Source organism: Schistocerca nitens, chromosome 5 (genome assembly GCF_023898315.1).
Source record: "Schistocerca nitens isolate TAMUIC-IGC-003100 chromosome 5, iqSchNite1.1, whole genome shotgun sequence".
Lineage (NCBI taxonomy): Eukaryota > Metazoa > Arthropoda > Insecta > Orthoptera > Acrididae > Schistocerca > Schistocerca nitens.
Genome location: NC_064618.1, coordinates 506,368,888 through 506,379,358, shown reverse-complemented (window position 1 = coordinate 506,379,358; position 10,471 = coordinate 506,368,888). Strand labels below are relative to the sequence as shown.

At 34.9% G+C, this 10,471-nt stretch overlaps 1 protein-coding gene across 1 annotated transcript in view; it reads right to left on the bottom strand.

The window, feature by feature from the left end:
• Positions 1-1,237: 1,237 nt before the first annotated feature.
• LOC126259597 (protein disabled) overlaps positions 1,238-10,471 on the bottom strand; it is a 102,459-nt gene continuing 93,225 nt past the window's right edge. The window contains exon 7 of the mRNA XM_049956506.1: positions 1,238-5,548. The gene's annotated coding sequence lies outside the window, so the exon portion shown is untranslated. The remainder of the gene's footprint in view (positions 5,549-10,471) is intronic.

The following is a 10,471-nucleotide window of genomic DNA, read 5'->3' as shown; positions in this document are numbered from 1 at the left end:
CTTTTTCTGCTGCTAAGTGTAATTGATTTCTTTCCTTCTCTTTTCTATCTATTGCCCTAATTCTCTTAACTGCATGCCTCCATACTATGCATGTGGGACATTTGGCTTGATTTATAGTTCTGCAGGGGACATCTTTTCTTTTTCTACACCTGCACATACCTTGTTGAGTCCATAAGAAAAGAGACACGGAATTTAGTGTTTGGTTTGGAGCAATTTTGCTTCAACATTTCACAATAATCACTTCTGGTACATAAAGATTTCTCTTACCTTCCACTATATATTTTACCCTTCTTTGTGTTTTACAAATGAAGTTATATAATAAAATTAGATTTATGATTTCATTATTTTATCTGCTTAGTTGTTGTACGATTAGATTTGTAATCACTCTCACATTCACAGTTAAAGAAGTCATGTGCAAGAAAAGAATTGAGCAATTATTCCTAAGCATAAACATTTTTCTTTTAACATTATCAAATCTAGCTAGTAAAATACCTTTCACATTGCAATTGCTCCACTTTTCCCACAACGAGAATGACACATCTACATTCTAAAATGAATATCTGAACCACATTTTCAAGGTAGGATAGGTAAAATAAACATTTGCTTGACACATGATCTTCAAAAATACTGGTATGTTTCAATTTCATAGAATTTGAGATTTCAAAGATTAAACTGTTCTCCTGAAAGAAACCTATAATTGTGTGATGTGAATGATGTGTCACATTACATCTAATTTCTTCATCACTGCTGAATCTTTGGAAATGAAAGTATCAACACAACTGATTAGATGTACAAACAAGAACATAAACCACTAACACATTGATTTGGAATGCTTAAAGCTTGGAAAACAGATATGAAAGAAATTGGAAGATCTAATTAGCAAAATGAATTATGCCCATTTCAAACAACAACACAAATCGAAACAGACAGTGAAGATTGTTTATACCAACAAAATACCAATTTTAAAATATGGTGACAATGAAGTTCAAATCTATTACAACTTTTTTGTCATCGCAAATTTTATGGCAGCATACATTACATGAAATGTAAGGATATGTTTGTTAAGCAATACAGATCTAACATTTTGGGAAAGATAGCAGTCTATTTTTTTAAATTAATATTTAGTAAGGAAAAGGGAGTATGGTATCGAGGGATTAATTTTTGTTGCAAAAAGGATTTTTATCTTTTAAATAAAAATAAAAATCTGTAAAAAATAACTTTATTTTCTTACAGGTCTTCAAATGAGAGCAACCCATTCACTTATTTCTTCATTCTTAACAGTCCACAATTAAACAACTAACGATATTCAATATGAACATCGTACAAAGAGTACAATGACACAGTTCATTATACATTGTTATTTTGTTCTTTTCAATCTCTGTTTGAACAGTGCTACAAATAAATAATCAACATTCAAGCCGAATAAATTTCACAAATTTTATTAATAGTTTTGTTAATCCCACTGAACCAACTGAGATTTAAATCTTTTAATTCCATGTTCATAATAATAACAGTTGATATGGATTACAGTTGAACATTCGTACCAATTGAATTTCCTGCATTTGATCTTAAAAATTCATAAACGTACATCTGAAAATATGGGGCAAAATTGAGTTCACTGTCTAACATGAAATTTACATTCATTATAAAGTATTACAAGCAACAAGTGAGTCAAATTTTAAAACATAAATTATGAAACTTACACTTCTTACGTTTTATCTCAAATATATTTATCCTATACAAAAGTATTTATTACATTTTTTTTTTACATTTTTACAGTTATGTACAAAATGTAATGTCTTTAACATGGTTGCTCATTTCTTTGGTTTAGTCAGCTTATTTAATACACAAATATATATGTACACATTTTTCACGTCACCTGTACAGTGGAAATACCTCATGTTTTTATTGCAAACTGATACATGTGGATGAATATAGTTCAGCAATCATGGAGCTTCATGTGAGAGATTCTGTCAGAAAAATAGCACTGTATCAGAATAAAGTAATTTTTCTCATGGTGTGTAGTACTGACTGAAGGGAACTGATCATGCTTCACCAATGTTTTCAACGATCCATTTTATTATTCTTTAATTCATCAGTGCCTGTAACTTAATGAGAACAAGAGTTGTAAACAAAAGTGTTTTGTTTGTAAAATTTAGATTTCCAAAACAAATTCTGTTAACTGAAAGCATTTGCATCTCTGAAGTAAACCAACTCTCCAGTGCTTCATCTTTCTCTCAGTACATTTCAAAACATCTCATCCTATTTATCACTAAATGGGAGTTGTCACCCCTTGGAGCAATATCCAAGAGTTAAAATGCGCATGACCTGGAAGTTCTTCCATTAAATATATTAACTTAAGCTGGTGTATTTACCAAATTATGACTGAATATAGTTATAGAAGTAATTGAATTATGATGGACGTTCCATATTTAAATGCAAGTGTAAAAAGTTTGTAATAGTTTATACAGTTATGAGTTATAAAAAACCATAACATCTAAAATTTTTTATACATCTGATGTATATTACACTTGTTATTGTTTTACACTGCTTACTGCAATTTCCAAAATATCATGAAGCTCTGACATTAACAGCAATTTCACTTAAGCATTCATGACTTTAGTATTCATGCATATTAAGAAGTCTCATTCTCTGTTTACGAAGCTAAAATTTGTTCTTGAACTTGGCCTTTCTTTACATTAAAAAATACTAGTCAGTGCACCCTTTCTTTATGTAAGAGACTCTAGCTGATTGTAACAATGAGAAAAAATGAATTCCAGTATAATATATTTTCAGTCTCAACAGAGCTATGAAGAGGAGTAACTTTTTAATATCAATGACCTTGTAGGCTAGCACTGTCTTGAAATACGTTTCCTAATGCTGCAGAAAATTTTACTTTTTATGCCTGTTGCACAAATAAATATCAATTAACGAAGTGCAAGGTGAACTAGTTTAACACTGAGAAACAACTTACTAAAATAAAAAGTTACTGACAGACACAAAACATCACAATAATTCAGGATAAAAGTTCATTTCCACCAGCACTCTTCTGTTCTCATTGAGTTTATAGCAGGAAATGTGATATACACAGAAGCATGTAATCCCTTAGGGGACTCTTTTTTTTATGGGAAACATCACATACACTTATGGCATTGAGTCAGACCAGTTTCATAAACACTATAAGCATTTCCTTAGCTGTGTGACTCTAATAAGAAGGTCTATACTTAACAAAGAAGTCTACTGTATTTATCATTACACTGGATATATCTAAGTGTATCTATAACACACACAGTTACACTGTCTCATGCAGTATTTAAAAGCAATAATATGTAATGAAATAACAGTGCGACATTCACAGAATTTTGTTTTGCACTGCCACACAATTTCTAGAAACTGACTTTGCACATGAAACAGCTATACAATATTTCTGCATGCTCTGGAACAACAATAAAGCTATAGCAAAAACTGGCTGAAAGTTAATACTGGTTAGGAGTCAACAAATTGAAATATCATAAATGTGAGGTAAATCAAAATTTTCTTATTTTTAAAAATATAATGATTATATGAAAATTTTGTAACACTTCACTGTAGTCTCATAAAATAGCAATTGGTGTTCTTTTATTAAGTCACAGAGGAATACTGTATGTCAAAGTATGTGCATTCTGCAATTCTAACCCATTCTTTTTTTTTCATTTTGATCATCTGGTATGCTTTAACATGCAGTTTCTACCAAGAATTTTATACTGCAGTAGCATAGTTTCCTATTCAAACCCAGTTTTTGAAAAGAATCTACCTTATAAGAAAAACATTAGGAATTTTTTACAACTGCCCACTTAGCAAGACTCAGAACAGATATGAAACATGCACTCCTCGAACATTCACACTGTGTGTTAAGAATGCTATTATAAGATACTATTGGAACACTGGAGGGAAACAAGGACTATCAAATAACACCTAATTCTAACAAAGATGTGGGTATCCACACAAAACAGGAGTGCCTTTTGAAATACTTCTGTGTGTTTTAACTGTACTTATGCTATGCACATAAATTGTCTAGTTATGTGATAATTATTCTCACTGAATTTGGATATGTTAGTATTTCATTTTGAAACAGTTACAGGAACTGTGAAATGTGAGTTGCATGTTACAGAAGTAATATAAAATCATAATTCATTAAATTTAATTAAAGGGCTGATGACACTGTTTGTCACTTGACATTAGTCCACTAAAATTGAGGCAAATACTGTAAATAACAACCTAATTAAATCACAGTGTGTAGATGCAAAGAAGTAGCACTGCAGCGATCATGGGATATAAGCTACAACAATCTCCAAAATTAGAGTGCTTAGACAAAGACGAACTGCACTTACATAAATAATTAACTTGTTCCCATAATTTTTTAATGTCAAAAAAAACTTTCAAACTACAGACATAAAAGTTTTTGTGTTGTTTATTGTTCGTCCATACACTTGCAGCATCTTGGAATCAATATGCCAATTAATCTGACTATTATTATTGTTCTTAAATAAGTTTTTCATACTTACCAGTGAAGACATATATAGGCTCACTTGTAGTGAACCAACTATTTATAATTCTAGAAATAGTTCAGTGCAGATCTAGTAAACATTTCTCATAATAGAAGGGCACAGATTTTTGTATTAGTTGTTGATGGTCTCCAGAGCTTTCAAACTATTATTTTCCTTTGTTTTGGAACTTTCATTTGAGGTCTTTTTCAAAATCCTATCCTATGCAACAGACACTTGTCCTTACAGAGTGTCCAATTAATCCAGAGAAGGTTACAGTGTGCAAAAACACTGACACAACAGGAAGACCACAATATCTAGTTTCACAATAAAGGCAATATGATCCTCAGATTGCTGATATGGGTTCAGAAGTAACAGTTTATGGCTTAGTGTCAAGTTATTACATACTAGTAATGATATGACAGTAAAAAAATCTCCAGTTTCTGAATCCAAACAGGTATTTGTAAAACCACCAAGGATTTCTGTAAAAGTAACAAGTAATTGTTCTAGTGCATACAACAATAGCAATATATTAACCTATTTAAGGTTTTCTTATTCAACACAGAACAGTAAAATATTATGTGATGGTTGATGGTTACTCACTTCTGATGGAATGCAAATGACAAAATTTCCAAATTAAATTAAAACAGGTTGTCATTGTTTATTGATGGTAACATTCAAAATTAGTGATATTTAGTGAGTCTGTGAGCAGAAGGCAACTAAATTGCACTCTCTTTGAGCAAGGAAATTATTGCAATATAATGAAATTTTGAGATCTGTGGACAATGATAACATAATACTGAAACAATCACGGCTCCTTTATAATGGTACACACTGCAGTTCTGTCAGTAATAAGCAGTGGGTATTAAGTAATTACATGGAATGGGTGAATTTCATCACCAACAAAATTAACCTACATGATCTAAAACGTGAATTTCATGTAAGTTGGCATCACAACTGCAATTCAGTTTTCACTGTCACTGCATTATCTCTTTCATCAGTTCACTGGTACTATTCTTGAAGGGCTGTAAAATAAAAATAAAATCTATTGAAAAATAGATTACTAATTGTAACAAATGTTGAGCAATAAGATATAGAAAAATTTTAAGGTTATCAGTTGCTCCACTTTTTTATATTTATTACTTTATAATTAGATCCACATTATTTAGCAATCATGACTGGACTGAATGTGTCAGCACTGTATTCTATATCATATAACTTACCAAGAAGTTATTTACAACACTTTTTATCATATATCAGATAAACAAAATTATTTATAACAAGAACATATGAAACAGATGTAAAGAAAAATATTATTTTGTACAATCACTTGATTCACTATTGAAAAATACTCCAGCACAGTATGACAGGTGCTGTTCCAAGTCCTTCACGGTAATCCTTCTGAATAATCCTGGTCACAGAAACAACACTTCTCAAGACAGTGTGTTGAACATTTTAAGAGTAACCACTGAAAATAATACTGTCCAAGTGATGGTTTTGACTTAGTAAGCTGTGTAAAAATTGTGAGCCACTGATGCCTTCTGCTCTACTTGTTCTCTTTGTGGCACTTTAAACCAGTGTGTGTTATCCACTCATCCATCATTTAAATTTCCCTTATTCTGTGAAGATAAGCTATAGCTCCAATTACAGCTTTTGTAAGTATTTGCATTATGCAGAGGTTGCACCACATGTACTAATGTAGGTAATTTTTCCTTATTCTTCAGTCATGGATAACACGTCTCTTACTAATTGAAAGTAATTCATGTACTTTCAGCCACTGATACATTCCACAGCTACATCTACATCTATATCTACTTAGGTACTCAGCAACCCACTGTATGGTGCATCGCGGAGGGTACCCTGTACCACTATTAGTCATTTCCTTTCCTGTTTCACTCGCAAATAGAATGAGGGAAAAACAACTGTCTCTGTATGTGTCCTAATTTCTCATATTTTATCTTCGTGGTCATTACGTGCAATGTATGTAGGTGGCAGTAGAATTGATCGGCAGTCAGCTTCCAATGCCAGCTCTCTTAAGTTTCTCAATAGAGTTTCTCAAAAAGAACATCGCCTTCCCTCCAGGGATTCCCATTTGAGTTCCTGAAGCATCTCTATAACACTTACATGTCGTTCAAACCTACCAGTAACAAATCTAGCAGCCCATCTCTGATTAGTGTTCTTTTAAATAGAAAGAGGTGACCTATATGCTGCAGCATATAAGATGAAGTCAAAAACCGAACACGTCCAGGATATGGTGGGGCATAATTAGCACACTAAAAATTCCATATAATTAAGTACTATAGACTAGGATAAATGTTAACTGGTGAAGAATAGAGGAATACCCTACAGAAACGTTCGGCACCACTGTGCTTACTGAAATGATACACAGAAACTCATCTAGATCTCTCACAAAGCGCAAAAAATTTTGATCATATGTAAAGGCTATCAGTGGCACCAACGTCAGTGTCCAGAAACTCGTGGACAGCACAGGAACTGAAATTGAAGGTAGCAGGTTTTCAACTGTCCCTTTACTAAAGAACTTACTGTAGCATTGACTTTGTGCAAGAAGAGATGTTATCATGCTCACATGAATCTGAGGACGTCTTCCAAGCTGGACAGGACTCAGTGGATGAACATGATGAAATAAACCCCTCAGTGTTCCATCTCTTTTCACACATTTTTCCATAGTCCTTTACCCCAACACCCTAGGCCCCCAACCCAAGGAATGATGCTATATGTGTCAAAGGGTGTGTATCAAATGGGAAGATATATCATATATGGACCTTCAGGCATATCAGGTGACTTCCAGAGTAATTAGTCTTACACTGGCATGGGGATCCACTGGTGTTGACTTGGTATACCCCAAATTCTCGGAGGTCCAAAATGAAAGACGCAAAAACAAATTTAAAAACTGAGGGACTTGATGATACCTCAAATTCCCAAACATTGAGAAACTATGCCCACAACAGCATCAGGGGATAGACCAGTCCAAGAAGAGGAAAACATCACTAAGAAGTTGGACCAGATCAAGATCAAAGCCTTGTCTGGGGCAGAGAGGAGGAAACTTCTAAGACAATAAAGAGAAAAGAAAGGCAATAAAGAACAAATGGAGGGAATTAAAGGTCTCGAACATAAGACATCTAAGAAAAGACTGTCTCAGAGGGAAGGGGTTAAACAGAAAACCTCCTACTTCCAAGACATAGACTAAGAGAACGAGGAAGGAGTCTTTCATTCCCACTTCCCAGGAAAACCAAATCCAGGAAAAAGCTGAAACAGGAAACAGATGTATAGTAGTGCAGTTTCAATTTTTATAATAGCAGTAATCCAACAAGGATACTCACTTGTTAGCATCACCTAACAGCTAGAATAACTAGTTCAGATGGCTCTCTTTGAAAAGACTGGGAAAGAAACAAGTCAAGGCCAAAAATGCACGAGGATCTATCTGAACAAAGGTGCTCTAATCTTTGCCTATGACGGGATGGGAAAAATAGATTAGCTGAAGAAGATGACGATCACGATACGTCCATGGCAGGAGATGAATTTGCTGGTCAAGGCAGCAGAGGAACTCTTCAAGACTGCAAAGATATAAATCTGGGTTCCCAAACTACTTAAGGATTTTCCTCCAAAGATTCTGTTCAAGAAAATACGGGCGCATAACCAGAAAGTCTCGATAGATGACTGAAGGGTAATTAACAGGAAGGTTTTACCTGATGGCAAAACTATTCTGATTGAAGTCAATGAGAAATTCCTGAAGGCAATACAAGAGTAAGACCTAAAACCGAATGAAAGATTCTCGCAGGTTACTGTCACAGTGACAACCCGATAAAATCCTACTTAAATATTCTACTGGTTGTTGTGAAATAAGAATTAATACACAGGGTGTCCATAGTTAAAGTTCCAGTTTCAAAACACTGTAGGAAGAGAACCTCTGCTGAGAATGATAAACTTGAACTGCATGTTACTGACTCAGGGTGAAATGTCATAGAAAAAAAATTAATGTAAATTTAACCAATAGATGGCGCTGTAAGCATCAGAATAAGCACACCAACAGATGTGTGGCATATGGCTGTTCCTCAGTTTGTGTCTGTGATGCCCATCATGACTATCTCCATGAAGGATCATGTACTGCTGGTAAAGCTCCTATACAAGATTGGAAAGTGTGAACCAGTGGCCCTGCAGAAGTTGCAGGCACTCGAGAAAATGAAAAAAAGGCATTGCTCTGATGTCTGCTAAGAATCAGGAGAAAATGATTACAAAATTTGAAAAAAACAGGTTCTTTTGAAGTGCTATGTGACAGAGGTGCCCAAACATTAAACATGCCTACAAGCACAGAACATAAAACGTTATGACACACCCTGTCTTGCTACCATATAAAATCACCCGTGTACAGGTGTTGCTTCCTGCTGACCAGCCAGCAAGATGAATTTTCACTCTGGAATTTCTAACTTGCATGGAAGTGGACAATGAACTGCCACAGGACATTCTGCAGACAGATGAAGTCCATTCCCATCTATTAGGACATGTCAATATGCAGAATTTCAAAACATGGGCAACAGAAAATCCGCACACACATGAACTGGTACCATTCAATTCTGCAAAACGTATTGTGTGGTGCATGTTAATAGCACCCACTTATTGTAGGGCTGCATTTTTCCAAGGAAGTGAGTCCTGCTGTTCCCATTACCTGTACCATCACTTGTACATGCTATGAGAGTCTTTCGCACACTGACATCATTCCAACCCTTCAACAGCATGGGTGTGTGGGTAAGACAGCACGGATGTGTGGGCAGGATCATTTTTATGCAAGATGGCACTTGTCCACACATTGCACAGACAGTGAAGTGGCTGATGCAGACGCATTTCAGAAATGCTAGATTTTATCAGTCATCATTTCCCTACAGCCTTGCCATACAGATCACCCGATCTTAATCAGAGTGATTTCTGAAATATGTTGTCTTCAGTGCTCCAATTATGAACGGAGCTGAATTGAATGCATGCACTGAGCAAAGCATTCTGAACATGACCCACGACACACTCCAATCTGTTGTGGAACATGCTGTGGTACAAAACAGTGGACAGCATGCTGAACATGTCTTGCCACAGTCCCATAACAATTAGAAATCTCTTCTCAATCATCAATAATATGTTGTTCAAATTTGACATCACTCTGAGCATTGGTTCTCTTTCTACAGCATTTTGAAACTGGAACTTTAATTATGGACACCCTGTATATCAGCTAGTATGAGTGTTTTACAAATCAGCTAGTATGATTGTTGGTTATGGCAGATCTCAAAACAGTCTTCTAAATTTAGAACAATGTCACACTTTGTAAACTGCACTTTTGGTACTTTTTTATTTTGGGTAGCACACAACACACCTTTCCGTGACATTCTTTCCATCTCAGTTGGGGGTATGTGTATTGAGAGATGTGCCCATGGTTTTGTCTGAAGTCTGATAATGGTGGTACTTGTAGATAGTCACCTGTGAACAGAGTTCTCACGTAACTGTGCGCACTCTAGTGGTCTCTGGAAACCATCCTTATCTTCAGCAATGAAGTACTCTCTACACCTTCTTGATTTTTTACTAAAATCAGATACCCAATGATAAGCACAGCCTGTGCATCATTTTACGATACAATTAAGAGCAATCTATTAGCCAGAAACTGAACTTCATGGATTCATATAATGAAGCAATCATCTGCAAGCTGAGCTTATCATACAATTTAAATGTTATAGCAACTTTATGTGACTACAGTTCGTCATTTTATGCGACTGGGTTAAGGATATCAGGAGTGACAATGGAGACAAGCTGGTCACTGGAAGTGTTGCAGATAAACCTGCAACATAGTAAGGGGACAACTCCTGGAGGTAATCTGATTTATGTGAGAAATCTAAACACCCCTGGAACATTTTTCCACATTAAAAATGAAATTACATTTATGCTGATGG